Below are 18,672 nucleotides of genomic sequence, written 5' to 3'. Positions count from 1 at the left end.
TAGTCAAGCCTCGAACCTGGGATCCCATCCTCCCTCACTGGACGAGAGCTTCGTTCATCAACTGATTGATTTAGAAAATCTTGAACCCCATCTTCATTTCTCACTTCAGGTTGTAATATCGGAAAATAAATTGTCGCTGCAAATTCTGAAGCTAATATTATTACACGCAGGCAAAGCTGTAAATGGGAAGTGAGTTGTAATGAATAACTCAAAGTTTGTTGTGACAGGACTGCCCACTGCGAAGATAAATCACTGCTGAGTGTCCGGGATTTCAGATTCATCTCAGTCTATGGTGACAATTATTAAACTGTTTATACGCGAATGAGAGCGGAATTGATTGAAAGTCAGCCATGGTTATCCTGCATGAAATTCCATCACCGTAAAAGCAAACACTTAAAATGACCTGTATGAATTCATTAACTCTTTGAAACTAAAGCTCGTCTAAATAGAAATAATTTAGTTCGTCCTGCAAAGAAAACACAAACCCGTACGTAGTATATCGGTTAAATTAATTTTTAATACCTTGAAGGTGAAGCCGAAGTGCTTAAGCCTTTAATGCCTACCACCTGCTTTAACAATCTGCATATTGTATTTTGCATTTTGAAGCAATGGTACCCGGCTCCTTAAAGACTGTAAATAGTATAAAATACACAAGGCGGAGTAATGGTAATGAACTTCATGGAAAACGAGATACTAAATTCCCATGTGAATGCTAACAAATGTAAATTATTGTTCTTGGAACTGGTTATTAATACTGTAATTAGCTAAGCACACGTCAAATTTATTTATCGATTCTGAGTTTCGCAAACTGTCCTTCCCATAACATATACTTCAAGCGTGTTACCTCCCAGTCACAATGGTTTATGTACCTCAACTGGTCATTGTATTACACGTGCACACATATAAATTACACACAGCTGTTTATGTAAAGCATAAAAAATTTTAGTACATCTTTTAGTTTCCTCTTCGAAAATATATTAGCGAACTGCGAGTGACTGCACATTGCATGTACCTCTGTGTGCCATCCAATTAAACTAGGTCAGACGTTAACAAACTGCATGCTTGATGACCACAACATCGTACAACGCTGCAACACGGACAGCGGAGCCCAGGCGATTGAAGACAGATCTTAACTCGCAGCGTATCAAAGCAAGCAACGCTTTACTGACCACTTCGAGCCACGCGATCAGCAGAGTAAATTCCTTACGTGTGCCATTTGAAACAAAACTTTGAGAGGGTTTTTCTTTTGACTGGTGTGGGTGTGAGCTTCTAAGTATGCCGTCTTTGTTTTCTGTATCGCTTTGAAAGTAGAAAGTTCTTTTGTGCTCGCCCTGTACTTATCGCTGTAGATACAAGCTTCTCCGATGTCTTTCTTCGTAAACATCAACTGCCGCCCAACGTGCAAAGGTTAATAACCTCGTGTTAATAGAGTGCAAGAACTGTACTTTAATTAAATTTGTATGAGGTTTCATTCCAAGCAAAACAAGAATTTTGCGTAAAAGAAGAAAAACTATCTTCAGTGGGGTCAGGAACAGAGAAATAGATTCAACCAAGCCTTTCTCCTAACAAGTAACTTCCGGGATTACAAATGGATACAGTAGCACAAACCGATGAAAATGAAAATGCTGTCACTTATAAGAAATTGGTCATAATGGTACTACTGATAACAGCAAATTAAAATATCATGATATTAAAAAGTTATTGTGAGAAATGGTGGGGGCGGGAGGAAATCAAACGGACTTAAAAGCAAATATTTTATTATGTAATTACGAATTTAGGCTACAATCGGTTGGAAGCTGATGATGTAAGCGACATGCGACTTACTTTGGGAAACAGGATGCAACACTTGAAAGGAACACGAACACAAAACTCATTTGTACCCGCAAAAACGCGTGACCGGTGAAAGTGTTTAAACCCCCATTTAGACGTCGCTGATGTAACAATTCATTCAAAGTTATCACCAGTGGCTGACATTTCATTGGATCGAATTCAAAATGAAGGTTGCCATGATGAAATAGGTAAACGTAACATTTTCTGTGGGAGAGACTGTAGTTCCTCTTCGTTTCAACCATTGTATTACCAGAGATGCCACGGACAGGCAGTATTTGACTGTACACTAACAGCGGGCGTGAATTCTGGTAGGATGGGAACATTACAGGACAGGGTTGATCAAACCGTGCGATGCGACTAGGACATGATCCCCTCCTCTCCCGTAATGAATAAGGCGGCTATATCGAGGTCCGTGAATCAAATTCCAATCTGACGGCTTCTTTCAGTCCACGAATGGCAATGGGACGCATCAGAATTACGTTTTTTACGCTTTCACATCGTCGTGGACAGGAACGCGGGCGTCTGCATCACCCTTGAATACTTTATACACCAGCTCTCTGGCCTGCCTGTGTAAAACCTGGAGCCTGCGACGTTCACCTTCCACGTTTCAATACATCTGTTGCGTATCTAATTCTGAATACCAAATGTTTCCTCCACGTAAACACGACCGACATTCACAAGGCCAACGCTGCATACAAAATCACAAACAACGATTTAACGTAAACGTATTCCAATCTGGAGTACGCACTATACCTTCCCACTCGTTATTTAACACAAAAACTGCTGAAGTAAAGTTTTCTCTGTGCTTAAGCACCACATCTAAAAGATATTTTTATATTTTTTACTACGCCCTGGTGCCCAATGTGCAGAAGGTTGATACTCCACATCCCAAAGTTTATCAGACATAAAATATAACATGCAACTCTGTCAGTCGGCCAGTTTGCCCACCCCTGTTACAGAACTTGAGGCTGGGAGACTACGTAGACGGCCCTAGGGGTGTGTCAGCGCACGCCACAACGAGATGCAATACGTGACTGGACCAGGAAAACCGAAAGAAGCAGCAGGAATTCTTGGGCAGTACTCGCTAACACGTAATGAGCCGGTATCCACGCCCTGAATCGGTCGGTGGGATCAAAACTATTCGAAATAAATATTTCGTGGAGTAGGAACGAGTCTGGGAAACTTCCCTCAAAATGTGTATACGGCCCACTGAACGATTTCATTAACAGGAACGTACTGAAAATTTTATATAGGTCTAATCATATAATTATCTGTAGTTACTTTTAATCAGAATCGCTTTTATCATTCTTCCCATGACAACTTCGTGGCGGCGGTAGCAGTTTGGGGGCTGGGGCTGGGGGCGGGAGCACATTACGTCACGATTCCTTTACTTCATAATTATCTTAAATGTGTTACTGTATTTTACTAGCAATCATTTTTTCTGTATAAAATAACCCATGATTCATTTAAAAATACTTATCTTAACAACCAGATAAAATCAAGGAGCATGAGATGGTCGGGCCAAGCAACATGCATGGGAGATGTAAAAAATGTATACAAAATTGTAAAAACAAATAGCCAAGAAGACAGAAATCTACATACTCACCGCTGTAAAAACCTCAAATCATAAATAGCTAAGATTTGGATTTAAGGTTCTCGATGCTGTGAATGTGTCGATTGTAGTCTTCTGGGTTGTGAAGCAGTGTACTTTTGCAGGTGATTACTAACCTTTCGGTGGAACGTACAACCTCCATCATAGAGGCTGAAACGAACCTTGTAGTGAACCCAGATGGAAACGATAAACTCTGGTGACCACCGACAAGATTACGCGGTGTCAACCCCCGTCCCCCCCCCCTCCAAAAAAAACGTGCTGCGATGGGAATGACAAGGGCATAAATAAAATCACTTATGCTGAAAGATGAATAAATGGCAGGGTTAACGTAACAAAATTCTATTTGATAATTTAACTAAACTTGTATGTTATTTTCCTATTATTCGGTGTTTACGGATTAGGCCCTCTCGCCTGTTCCAATCCACGAGTGCCCAAAGAAACACGAAGATTCGAACCCACGATTCCAGGACATGAGAAGTCTAAAATCGTGCATTGCAAATCGCCCGCCCGCTGTGATCGGCGTCTGCTACTTCAAGTTAACAATCAAGCTACAAACTGATGCATATTAAATTCGCATTAGTATATTCCTTGGTGACTTTAACAGTCATAACAACCTCGACATAAAAGCGGTTGGTCCGCTCTACAAGACTTCGGTGATAAAATTAAAAGCAAAACGCAGTGTGAATGGTTTACTGCTGTAACGGATTAGCCCAAACATCGTATTTCAATTAAGCAACGCAAAGAACACAATACAAAAGAACGGGTGCCTTACGGCGTTTAATAAAGCCAATGAAATAAAAACACGATTTTAGTTATACGTAACATATATTCAAGTACACACAAAATAGATTCAAGAACAAGTGTCCAAATTACGTACATGCATTTTGTTACAGGTAAAGTTCACTTCCTTTAAAAGTAATCTTTAGTCTGCCAGTGCGCAAGCGAGCAGTAAAATTCATCTAACGGTTAAATTATAGGTAGGCCTCGGTCTTCGTCAGCATGGGGATACTTTAAAGCCTGCTCACTCACAGTTCATGAGAGGTTAAATTAGGTAATTTTACAGAGGTCAAAAAGTTCAATGAAGGAACAGATAGAAGTTGATTTAATTATTAGCAATGAGTAGCCTATATTCCGTATGAACAAGACTCATTATACACTTAAAAGTAGGTCTGTGTCAGCAGCAACTGAGATGGTAGTTGAAGTTGACTGTCTTCTGGGTTGCCGCGTCGTACAGTCTGGTAGTTTACCGACGTATCAGAGGTGGTTGCTGCCTCCATAATCAGGACGATAAGTAATTAATTATCGTTCTGATTGTTTTACCAGACTACACGGAACATTATCCCAGAAGCCAGTCATTTTTATATTCGCTGCCATAAGAGTACGAAATCTCAGCCAAACTCGGCACTAGAAAACTTTGTTTATAGGCTACACCTCGGCCTGACCCGTCCGTATGATTGCCACGGTGATATATGGAAACATAATTGGCAGATATGATTTACTGACACATTATCCACCTGACTGTATGTGGTTTTAAGTATTACGTTGTCCACTTGTTTCCTGAAGAAAAATCGAGAATTATAGGGAACTATGGCATACTATTATTCTGTACATAGCTATTAAACTATTAATTAGCTATTCCTCCTATGCTTGGTGTTTCAAGTATAATGAAAATGACCCGAACCCGGATGTACGTGGACAAGAGTCTGCAGGCACAGCGTTATTCAACAAACCAGACAGCAGCCACTACCTTCCAGTCATAAAAAATCTTCCTGAATGACCTGACACTACACTTGTTGAGTTTAGTCGCCTATAACATAAGGTTTAAAAACTGCTTCAAACTCTTCCGCATTGAAAATTATGTTCAATCATAGTCTTCTCGTCGTTCACTAATCTTCACAATGTTCGATACTTTAAAGTCTTAATATGACTAGACTTCCATTTAAACTTAACGCATACGCAGTTTTGTAAATATCCATATCGCAGTAATAAAGAAATGCTTTCTAATAATACGAGGTAATTTAGAAATTTTAACTCCCACCGATTTAGTCTTATTGTTATTAAACGATTTCTTTGTCCTTCAAGCCCAGAAGGGCCTTAGTCTAATTGTAAGGAAACGTTGTGACACATCGTATCTTAACATTAGGTAGGATCTGAGGTTCTCACAACTGTGAGTATGAAGATGGCTGTCTTCTGGGTTGCAGAGCCGTCTATATGTTTACAGACGTTTTAGAGGCAGCAAGTACCTGTGAAACGTCGCTAACAACCTCAAATCCCTAGTCATCATTATAAAAATAAACTCACCAATGATAATGACATCTATCACTTAAAAATCTTTAACAGTGTACGAGAGCAATGAACCGCTCTCTGCGCAAGAATATTTCATACAATTTGCATTTTCCTTCAGCTTCCAGCATGTGAGTGCACGCCTCCCTGTTTTAAGGTGTTGTCTGATAGAACGTGAAAGAAGAAGTCGATGCATGTATTGTTTGAGCGAAAGTATGGCCACATAGGTGCAAAAACGCGATGAAGCAAGTTCTTTTTTTAAAAGAGGTCATCCATTTTAACACGAGGCCCGAGGCATCAAAGTATCTTAAGACAATTCCAAAAAAAGCGCAGGTGTGCAGCACCAATCACGCGCGGGAAAAACAACTGACGCACATGAGAAGAGCTCAAACTGATATAACGGAAAGAACAACATCCCTGTTTCGCTCAATTAAATACCACGTGGCACCATGCTGAACGACATGTACCAAGTGCGTCCATGTGTGTGTGTCGCGTATGTAAATTGGACTGATCCAACAGCAACAAACACTCAGAACTGGGGTTTCAGGACGTGTACTGGATTCATCTGACTTAGGATATGGCTCTGTGGAGGACTACTGTAGGCATGGCAACGCACGTTCGACCTCCAGAGAGGTCGGGGGCTTTCGTGGCTGTCTTCTGGGTTGTAGCGCCGTGTGTCTGGTAGAAGTTTACCGACGTTTCAGAGGTCCTTGCTGCTCCATCATCAAGGCTATGAAACTTTCTTAAACTTCTACCAGACTATACGGCGCTACAACCCAGATTCATTCAGTGACTATTAGTTTCTCAAGATGGATTCTATGCTGCTAGATGTATGTTGACAATGGCGGTCTTAAGAAATTATTTAAAACAGCAATTCCCTTGGTGATCAACAGATATTTAAACTGTAATATAATAGACTTAATTATAGAAAACCGGTATTGTTGGTACTATACTGTCTACACGGAGTTGGTAACAATGATTACTTACTGTTTGCAGCCATTCACTCGAAATCTAAACAACGACTCATTTGGTAATAAAAAGCCTGAAAAATCCTTCGGAGTTCAGAATTATAATTCACTATATCTGCACACTCGTATCTTGCGATTATCGAATAACAGATGGATAAATACATAAAACATTGTGAGAGATTTCAAAACATTAGTTCAAAGTTAATACGTACTGTACTTCCATGTTTTGGTCGTTAAAAGAAATAAACAACAATACACGCAGAAACAAGAGATCGAAGATTTATTTAAAAGAATCCTTCCCGAGTTCGATATCAAAGGTATGATTTAAAACAAACGCTTCACGAGGTATTCACTGTGTTTTTTCGTGCACATAAATTTAAACTCTGTGATATTCTTCGGATAATCTGAGGATGCTAGATTTATGCAGCACACATAGATATGGAGATATTAGCATATATAGAGAAACAAATAACAGAGTTACGATATTATGCAGGGTTGTCATTAACGTATTCAAATACTGAAAGGATGGGCAGAGAAAGAAGAAGATTTCAGCTCGGATATGAATGGCTGAAACGAATGCAATCCTGCCCGCTGACACCCCTCCCCCAATTCTGTACAGTCACATTCAAAGAAGTGTAAAGTTTCAGACTGTCCACTGTTATTAGTATCATTAACACTAGGATACTCCCTCAGCCAGTACAATGACTAGGCTACGGGCTGGATAACCGGGGCTCAATTCCCAACAAGGCAAGAAGTTTTCCTCTTGGTTACTGCGTCCTGATATAAAACAATTCAATGCTACGTCTTTCCTCAACGTTGGTAAACACTTACAAGACCACAGAGCGATGCAACCCAAAATACCACAATCAGCCTGTGTCTCCTGCGGTATAATGCAGTAAGATCCTGGAGAAATATAAGCCACGTCCTGTATATCTTCAGGGTAGAAGAGGAGTGACGTAGATGCTAGAAGCATTCGTTACCTCAACCCAGGGAAGCCACATCATTCTACAGCGCATATACATTCAGACTTAGGAAGACGGGTAAGTATGGAAATTAACGCAGAAACTACTTAAGTAGAGAAAACTTGGAACGGAACATTGGCAACAACTTTCTACGCCAACAGGTAACTTCAGTTTCGAAAACTTCGACAGGAGAGAGTGCACCCCCAGACACCCCACTGAGTTTATTACTCCACATTTCGGTTCCCTCGAGTGCGAGATCAAAAGTGCAATGGCAAATGACATATGTCCATTCTCATGTGTGCAGTATCGACCTCCTACGTCTCCGTAAGAATACCGAAAGTAGACAACACATACCCTCAATCACTCTAAAGGCCTACTTCAACAATCAGTAACTCTTTATTTTGTATTTTATATTTCGTAAGATTCTCCCTGCGAAACTGGACTATTTACTTTAACAGCGTTAACCAGCTGATCTTTGTAACGGAGAAGCGTTGCGTTTTCTTTGAGGTACGGATTTCATCCTGAAAAAAATTATTTCGACGAACTTCGGTTTCAAAGGGTTATGTAGATTTCGATATGATAATTGATCAAATCAGATTACTTAAAAACCTTCCATGTATCACAACTGTAGCAGACCTATAAATATTTTAACACATTTCCGAAATGGTCCATATGAATTTATGGTTATCAACGTCATAAGTTCGAATCCCAAATCTACCGGAAAACCACCATAAACGAGCGTGCTTTACACATCATTATCCCACAGTCATGACTCGTCACACAGTCACTAAAAGCAAATTCAAGTTGTTAACAGTGAAGGAGTTAAAGAGAAACTGATGTAGTAGGCATATATATGCCAGTATAGGGCTATTAAAATTCAGTCTCAGCATGAATTCTAGCCACCGGGCATACTCTCCTTTCAAATGTAAATGTCCCTGTAGTCCCATGTATAAAATAAATACTAACACGTAAGATCTGAGGTTCTTGTGGCGAAGATGTTCTCCCGGGTTGTAACTCCGTGTGAACTTGTAGGTAGATATCAACGTTTCGGAGAAACATGCCTCCGCCTTTAGAGGATGGAGACAATATATTTCTTCGAAACATTGGTAACCCAATCTTCAGAATATGGATACAGTACGTTCCTCCGAAGCGTTGGAATCTACCTACGAGACCACGCGGCACCAAAACCTACAAGATCAACATCGACAAAATACTAAATTATCGTAAGATCCAAGAACTTCCTATTTCACCAAAGTAGTCAACTAACGGAATTAATAGGTGCTAAAATTCATTAGTATGTTTTCTTCTATCATAAAATTTGACAGAGAGGATCAAGTTTACCATTACCGTTACATGCACAGCACAGTCGATCATACAAAATTTGTTACTGGAACTCGCGTGAAATTAACAGGAAACATAGAATGCTCAAATATTTCTCATATCATCACGGAGACGTGAAATGAAACCAGTGTATACTGACCACATCACAGTAATATCCAATGGGGGTAACCAGTTGGTTTCAGACTACAGCATTCAGACAAGGTTTTGTGATCTTCTGTCTGATGTAAAAAGAAAAATTAAACTCTGTATAACGGACTTCACGTTCCATGATAAACATATCCACATCCAAATATTATCCATATTCACAAAAGAGAAACAAGATGAGATTTCAGGTTCTCAAGGCGACTAGTATAAAGACGGCTGTCTTCCGGGATGCTGCGCAGTGTAGTCTGGCAGAAAATGATCGACGTTTCAGAGGAACTGACGAAACCGCTAAGTCCTCTGAAGGCAAAACGTAGAATTGCCTATTGTCAAACAGGTGGCACATACAGTTAAAACACAGACTTTACAGAAATAAACCAGAAAACAACAAAGTGTAAAGAGGTCCAGTGCTTCGGCAAGCGACTATACAGCAAGCGGATGCCACATGAATACAGATGAGAGTGTTGCTAATTGAAACGACAGGAACGACGACGGCAGCACACGACAATGAATGGGACCCCATCCAGCCAACTAGCCTCCTCATCTGATGTCGCCTTCCTTGCCCGGGAAGGGATCTTCCTCATTCCAACGCCACACACACACCAGGCCATGCGATATGCGCCAGAACCTGAAAAGTCTCTCTCTACCACCACGCGTTGCATTAGCCATTTATACAAGTCACCCTCTAGACCAGTGGTATTCAACCTTTTTTGTTCGCGTACCCCCCATATATAATTTCTCTTCAACTTTGTACCCCCAAAGTTGTTGGTGTATAATTCAAGTTATACATAGTATATAATCTACATCTAAAATAAATTACATTACTGATTATTCAGTGTTTATCATAAAATAATATTGTTTTTAAACTTCACGTACCCCCTAAGATGTCCTCGCGTACCCCAGGTTGAATACCACAGCTCTAGACGAACGCTCTGGACTGACCCAAACGTTATTAAAGTTCAATTTCAAATTACAACGGCGTCAATTTATGGGGAGGGGGAAAACTTCTCGATATTTCTAATGCGGTTAAATTATTATTTTTAGAATGTATGTATATCATGGTGCCCGCACAAAATCTAAATTTATATTTCGGTTTGATGCCGGTAACTACTGACACACTGGATCATGAAATTTGGTACGCGGGTATCATAGATAATAAACAACATGGCCACAAGTTCTATATGAAATGTTTCTCCGTGTAAGCTTTGCAAACCTGATGACGAAATGAAATTCTGAGGCTGCATCTGACCCATCTGACGCAGGTCTATTTGAAATGTGTAATGCACAAAAACGAATCACTGGTTGGGAGCGGGCGGTTGGATTTTTCGTGGTTTCCTTCGTTCCCTCTAGGAAATTCCGGGGAAGCATATTAAATTAGGCCACGACCTCTTCCTTCCACATTCTTTTAAACTCATTTCTCCTTCATCATCACAATCCGTAAAGTTTGAGCAACTGACTGCAACAGAATTTATTGGACGGCTCAGTATCAACTTTCCGATACACAAATTGCAACACGGACTAAAGTAGTTACTTGGTTGGTAAATAAAAGAATCTTTGTAAACTCGTAATAAAAAGTTATAAAATGTATTATTTGTTTTCTCGGGCCTTAGTGTTTCTATACAGTTGAGTACAACCTGCGTTTCAAGCCTGTTTTAGTTACCAAGAGGTTATTTCAAGAACAATTTTCTTTGTTCTAAAATATCTCTTAAAAATCTATTCACACTTTCCTAACATTCACAGTATCATATACGCTGGAAAAAATTGCGGGCCTGCAGTAACTAAGTCAGTGAAGTTTGCTAATAACATACCGGTAACTAATTTCCGGTTTCGGATGGTAAGTCATCTGCACATCGAAAGGTAATTAAGACAGCCATTGTAGCCGACTAAGGTCAGAGCCAGAGACAGCCACCTCACCCCACGTGCATTGAGCATCCTCTGTGTATCAGACCATGAGCGCATGACATACGTACCATTCTCTATGTCTTATAAGCTGTCAAGTCACTTATTTAGTGGCAGTTGCGAGCCTCGCCCACACGAACCACATGTGACCAGCATTCGCAATTACAAACATTAGCATGGGACGGTACAGGGCTTTGGATGTGTAGCCGCGACATCCTTCTCGTTTATTTGCCTTTTTATTTTTAACCATATCTCACGAACGAGTCCGGAATTATATCCTGTTATTTTCTTTATCACACAGAGGGAAAACGATAATTACTTCGCAACATTTCAGGTTCTGATGAGGCTGTTTTCTAGGTTGTTGCACCGTGTGGTCTGGTAGAAGTTTGCCGACGTTTTAAAGGTGTTTGCTTCAATCAGACCAGACGGCATAACATAATTGAATAAGGATAATTCTCCCACAAATATAAAATTCCATCTCAGCCCGGATATCAGCTATCCTGACTGGTTCTTCGTGGTTTTCCTCGGTATTTTCAAGGCAAATTCCGGTAAAGTGCCTTAAATTAGGCAACGGCGGCTTCCTTCCAAAAAAAAACCCCTTCCAATTAACTGCTCGTTTATCATCCGACACTACACAGTCAGTTACTGACAGAGTTCGTTAAATAACCCACAAATAAATAGAGAACTCCAATGACGTAGTTGGTGTTGCTGGCGTCTAATATGAAACGATTCATCCTGGCGTAACGACAAACTGCATGCGCCTCACGTCCAAACGACCCTGATCACAAATACGATGCATGTTGGTGTTAGCCTGCTGATGAATGTGATGAGCTCAACGAATGCTAACATCAAGTGAAGTAATAGACTAATAAGAAACAAAGACACTCATATCATGAGTAAGCAACCAGACCCCACTTCAAACATGTGAACTATTTTTAAAACATGTGCTGGCTAATTGTGCTAGTCATGCGACAAACCTAAGGATGAATACTAAAAATCAAGCCCTTCAACTAGCGGGAACGAAGCAAAAATAGTGCGCACTTAAAAACACTAATAAACGTCTACGCACACAGAAGTCCATTCTCAAACACTGCTCATTGTACAAAAAACGTAAAGTAAAGTTTGTCCCACTATACGCCATGTAGGCGTTTGGGGTGAGAGGAGGTATAGCTCCTCTCTTCCTTGACCTCGGCACTAGATGGGGGTGAGTGGTCAGGGTCACGCCCCGGCCGGCTTTACCCCTGGGAAAGGACCCCGGTACCCATTGGATAGGAGGCTGGGTGGGCCCCAGAGCCGGTCTGGACGCAGAGGCTAGAGGAAAAATCCTCTGCCCCCGTCGGGGATCGAACCCCGGTCGTCCAGCCACTATACTGACTCAGCTATCCCGGCTCATATACAAAAAACGTACAAGGTATAAAAACATTTACTTATTTATTTATTACACGTGTACTAATTCAGGTACTTCCTTTAACGTTGAAACCCAAATCGATACTTCTGTTAGGAACAAGATATCAACTCTAGCACCTACGGACCAGACATAAAGCAACTATAGATGTTCTTATAAACAACATAGATTTAATATGCGAACCATACAAGAGCCGATCAGAACGTGAAGTTAAGTGTGCAACGGGCAAGACAGGCATGACAATAGCTCATTATGAACTCGTCATGTGGCATAAAAGATGGGGCGGAGGAGGTGACTCCAGAGAGACGAGGCTACTAACAATAGATGAGGAGCCTTACTCCTTGTTCGAGAACGATGGTAATTATTACTTACGTACGAAATGTATTACTAGGGCCATTCACATTTTCCTTTGCTTTCACTTCCGTAATATGGTGGAGAGAGATCCGACGAAGAAAATTCGCCTAGCAAAAGGCTTGTCTACACTTAACTACATAGCACGCGTGACTTTAATGGAGAGGTCCGGGTTCATTCTCAGCCGACAGAAACTACTGATGAGTTTTACAGCTTTCCTAAATATATCCGACAGAAACTCTTACCCGACTTGGCAAAAGAAACAAAGCTTTAATTTGTTAAAATGGTTTAGTGGGAAGACAAGTTAATGGTACGAATTACTACATCGATTTATTATTACAATATTTAGAAGACAATATATATTCAAGTGCTTGTTTATATGAGTCATATAACTGAACATCGACAGCATTAGCATTCTGACACTAAACAAATTTAAAAATAAAATTAATTAAGTTGTAATAAAAATAGCATATATTAAACAAAAGTATCTAATTAAAATTAAACCTGCCAATTAGGTTTTACCGTCGTGAGAACCAGAAATCTCAAACTGAACTTCCCAAACGTTTAACATCCATCAAACTTCGTCTCAAAATACAGCTGAACCTCACAAATGCCCCGTAAAGTAAAATTATGTATAGAATTTAAGAACAGGACTGCGTGGTGCAAAGCCAGCTAAACCAATAACCGTGGCCATTGTGCCAAAACCACAAACATACAATAGGACAGATCGCCGGAAGACCTCTACTTTGAACCTTTTACAAACACAAAAATAAATATGCTTTAGATACAGCTATTCTATGACAAAATTTATTCTGTTTAATACACTGACAGTGACCCTTTGACTTCAGTTACGGCCACCAACACGATACAAGATCACAAAATTTAAACTATTCAAACCAAAACGCCGATAACCTACAAACAGTCAAGTGTCATACGTGAACTAAAGACGTAAACAATGAATTTCCATGTGAATGGAAGACTACGTATGCCACCGCTGCTTCCATGACGAAAGACGAATGAATTTCAATACGCCGCCAGGAACTAGAAAAAGATTATTACAATTTACTGAAGAGGCAAGGTCACATGTGACTCCCAATGTTTTCCGAACGGTGCGATATAAGAAAACATATCGTATTTAATAGAAAACAGTAACTTGCACTGACTGTACATACAGATAGAAAATTTGAACTGCACTGTAAAACACCAGTAGGACCATACGTACCGAAATTTCAGCAATACCATATTTCCGTGACGGGTTTAACGAAAGGAAATGTAATTTGCAAATAGCTGTCTTCTGGGTTGTTGAGCCGTATAGTCTGCTAGAAGTTTACCGACATTTCTGGGCGTCGCCCTGATGATGGAGGCAGCATGCACCTCTGAAACGTCGACAATATTCTGCCAGACAACACAGCACAACCACCCAGAAGACAGCCATCTTCAAACTCGCAGCCATGAGAAACTGAAATCTCACGAACTTTTCATAATATTGTGACGTAACAATAGCCTTTAGGCTTAATTCTACTTTCTTAAACACTATTCTTCAAAACGTAATATGTTATTACCATTACAAATGCACTTCTATACCATGTGGTTGTATTGTGTTCAAGAAGTAGCAAACATGTCTGAGATATCAAACTGAAGATTTTCAACCAAGTATTTCAGAAGTGAATCCATGTCATCTTTTTAGTAATATCAATACGACCGACAGCAAACCCTTGAACATGAAGCCGTGTGGATGGTGCAGGTTGGCATACAAATATGTCATACAAGCGAAGGGAGTGCCATGTTCTGCCAATGGTACATTACTATTCAACATTTCACCGGTCTGATTGAGCCAAGGCATAAACTATGAAGCAAAACAAACCAAGTACTCAACTACTGCATATTCATGTACTTGACTTGTGCATTCATAACAATTTAATTTACATTCACCTGTATGTATGGAGCTAGTCATTTTCAGGCTTATATTTCTAAAACCACTGCATACGATAAACTTTATGTAACCTGAGACTCCTTATACAATCTCTCATGCAACCATTAAAACCAAGTAAATAATTAGTTGACTAAACCTTTCCAACAAACTTTCTTTTCCTGGCTAAATTCTGGCTAAACTATTCATCTTAAGAAATATTTTCTCCTTATACACTTTACCAGCGTATTTCTGCATGGCCATCATACAAATCTGGAAAGCACATAAAGAGAAAACAGGACAACTCTTCATTTACATGATTCGATTCAGTGGTTCTGCACCTTTTCAGCTGATAAATGTCTCACAGTGAGAATACACAAACACCTTTTCAATGACGAGAACTTCTGTCTTATCAGATGACCTAGACCATTTTGACCTGTCTTTGACAATGTATAAAATACATCTCATAACCCCTGATGATGTTTAAAGTATTTCTTGGGGGTACATGAAACCCTGGTTCAGAATCAGTAGTCCAGTGTCCAAGTCCAATCTTAACCCTTCCACCACCAACTCCGCATATATACACCGAACAGTCCACTTACCACAGCTAAGCCGGTGGTAGCATAGCTACTGGTTGGGACTCCCTAGCCAGAGAGGTCAGACTAAGACAGGTACCCTGGTCCTCCAGGTTGGGGGTTGGTCGCAAGGCTGACAACCTTGCACCATAAAAAGGAAGATGTTTCGAAACCTCAATCAAAGCCTCGGACAGACGGATCTAACAGAGGACCGAATGGAAGAGGAGAACTGAGGGGGCCATGGACCGAATACAGACCGGAGAGCCATAGAAGAAGAAGAAGTCTACTTACCACACTGCCAGTCCTGCATATGTAAGAACTGTGGAATGAACATCTGAAATCTACAAAAAACTACAAGGGTTGAAGAAAAAATATTTTAATCCTGAATTTTTTTTTGGGTTTGTTTGTTGTTTTTTTAGTCTTCAACCCTAGGATTGGTTGACACAACATTACGGGGATTTACTAGCGAAGATACCACGGTGGTTTCGCCTTGCCTTCCGTGGCCAGTCTTTATCCAACAGATAGGAAGAGAAAGGACGCGGACAAACATCCATGCCATGAGTGGGACTCGAACCCACAGTAGCAGCGACCAGGAGCACGAGCATCATGTCTCAGACTGCGTGGCTACTTCGGCCGGCAATCCTGTGTTACAAACTTTCAAAGAACTCAAAGACAATGCAAAAGCTTTACAAAATGTGGCAATGAAAAGGTTAAGAACAGACAACATGTCTTGCTGGCTGACACTTCACTGACACCACTTACATAAAATCAAACTTTCCACTTTTGTTTTTTCACACTGGACTGTAACACATATCTTTTCTTCAGCAAGATGACAGCAAAGCAATTCAAACCTGACAAACTGAAAGAAGAATGGTTGAAGGTTGTAATTATTTTATGTTGAAAATTATATATTATGCAGCTAACATAAAGACCAGGTGGTCAACTGTTAGCTTCTATGAATGTATTAGCAAACAAATAGCTAAATAAATACATAAATTCACACCTTACACATTCAGTTGACAATTTTATGTATCCTATAATAATAATAATAATAATAATAATAATGCATTCTTCTCTTGTAATAATACATATCTACTTGCTAAACATTAGACTTTCCCTCTGTTGCCATGGAAAGTCACACAATGCACAATACATATAGTCATTCCAGTCTGCCCCAATAGAATAAAAAAAAATGTTAGATTTTTTAATTAATATGTTTATACACTGTCCATGCAATTAGCTTACAGCTGAGTATAGCATGTGGGCTACAAATACCATATGGTACGTGTTACATATATTTCAATACTGTTGTCAGTAGAGCAAATTGATCATCTGCTAGGACAGGGCATTGAATTCTATCTGCGTGGACAAAATGGTGGAGCAACTGTTCTCCACTGACCCATTTGTGTGAAATTCCTGCCTACCGAGTTGATGAATTCATTTACATACATTAAAGTACTGAGAATAAAAGCCAGTAAGTACATATGATCAACACCTTGCAACAAGTCTTAAGTTACAATGTGGGAGGTGAATGGAATTAGCTCAGAATTATGTCCAATGAAAGGTCTTCGTTTTATATACCAGTGCAAAACCTTCAGGTTTCAAGCTCAGAGTTTGTATATACATGTACTGATCAATGACACAAGACAGCATAACTTGAAAATTTACTGCAGTTATAAAAGAAGAATCCAGAACTGTGTAGGGGTCTGACAACATCAACAGATACAATGATGATGACCTGATGCAACAGTTTCCAAGGAAGATCAAGCAGGAGAATCTTTGACAAAATGAATGATGCGTTATATTCCCAAGCTTTTGATATTACAGTTATTTTATTCATTTTTTTTATAAATAATGAAATCTAAGTATGAGGAATTGACAAGAAAACAATGAATATTACTTCCTTAATGAGGAGCTTCAGTATTTGTGCCTTTCACTTGGTACTGCTACACTGATTAGAACAAGGAGATTAAGATAGACAGCACATGTGCCATGCATTGAAAAAAGATGAAATGCATATAACACTTTGGTAGAAGTACCTCAAGAAAATACTCCTTTTTTATGAGCTGAAAGATTAGCAATTTATCTGTGAATATTAGAGCTTGTAAAGTGTTGAGTGATAAAATCCCTGAGTTTCTCTGAAAAATTTCTACATTGTCAATTAAAATGTTATCAGAGCTCATAAATACTAACTGTCTAGAGCACACCTGCAGCACACTCTAATTTGTCAAGACACTAATTTAGCTCATGAAATGTGTGTGTAAAACTATACATAGCAATAAATATGTATCTACATATAGATCTTTGCCCTATAAGAATGTAGGCATATGGAAACAATACATAACTCAAGCTGAATAAAACTTCTGATGATGAACCTGTATGTGTGTGTGTTTATTACAAATACTAATTATGAAAGGCATGATAAACCTTTTTGAACTATAATGTGCAAATATACAATTCTTTTTAAAATATGTGGCACATCTGAAACTTTGCAGTGTCACACTGGTTGCAGAACAGTGGCATAGATATAATACATGGAAATTCTTAAACAATTTTTCACACGTTTCTCTTTTCTGGGCAAATGCTTTAACTCTAATAACTTCCTGACACATCTCTCTTAATACAGTAACCTTAAAAATGACTAGCACTTTTCGCCTTGTAATGATACCGGAACGTTCGATTTATGACAACTACAGAAACAAATATTAAGAAAATATCTTTCACAGCTAAGGTAAACAATACTGTCTTCCAGGATGTTGGACTATGTAGTCTGGTACTCATCGTCCCCGATGTTGGAAGCAGCAAGCACCTCTGAAACGTCTGCAAATTTCTACCAGACTACACGGCGCAACATCCCAGACGACAATCTCCATATTCGCCGCCGTGAGAACCTGAAAAATCACCTGTCTTTCAAACGTTTTCTGACAGAAGCATGGGATGTAGGAATTGGCGCTTGTACGAACATAAAGTAATATATTTTTAAATAAAAATGCGTCTGAAATACATAACAGCAATTCGTACCTACCAAAAAAGATCTGCGGTGCTGTCCTACAAAATTTCTATCATGAAGCACAATTAAATTAACAAAAACGGGCGATGTACACAATCTCACTACTTCCATAAACCAAGGCTGCTAACTGCCGTAGCTAAACAGACAACCAATACTTGCTTAGAAATATTACTTTATATACATTTTAAGTATATTTTAAATTTTAGAATACTTTTTAAAGCCATTCACTTGCATTTATTATATATTTTCTGTAATTGCCAATAAATGAACATCCAGTACTTATATTTATGCACTTCTCTCTAGCAGAATAGCCAATATAGATTGTTTCTCACCGAAAGAAACTAGACTATTCTTTTACGACTTTCTTACATTTTCCGTAAACACTT

General features: G+C 39.4%; 1 protein-coding gene across 4 annotated transcripts in view; it reads right to left on the bottom strand.

The window, feature by feature from the left end:
• Ntan1 (N-terminal amidohydrolase 1) overlaps nt 1–18,437 on the bottom strand; it is a 73,968-nt gene extending 55,531 nt beyond the window's left edge. For 2 of the 4 annotated variants that reach the window (XM_087350320.1, XM_087350322.1), the window contains exon 1: nt 18,302–18,437. The gene's annotated coding sequence lies outside the window, so the exon portion shown is untranslated. Of the gene's footprint in view, nt 1–18,297 lie in introns of all 4 variants that reach the window. The other 2 variants (XM_087350324.1, XM_087350326.1) reach the window with 1 other exon arrangement.
• Nucleotides 18,438–18,672: the final 235 nt, after the last annotated feature.

Source organism: Zootermopsis nevadensis, unplaced genomic scaffold, assembly GCF_977971745.1.
Source record: "Zootermopsis nevadensis isolate Lab colony 2312 unplaced genomic scaffold, Znev_1.0 Znev_ptg000017l, whole genome shotgun sequence".
Lineage (NCBI taxonomy): Eukaryota > Metazoa > Arthropoda > Insecta > Blattodea > Termopsidae > Zootermopsis > Zootermopsis nevadensis.
The sequence above is the reverse complement of the archived record's forward strand: the minus strand, read 5'-3'. Positions and strand labels throughout refer to the sequence as shown.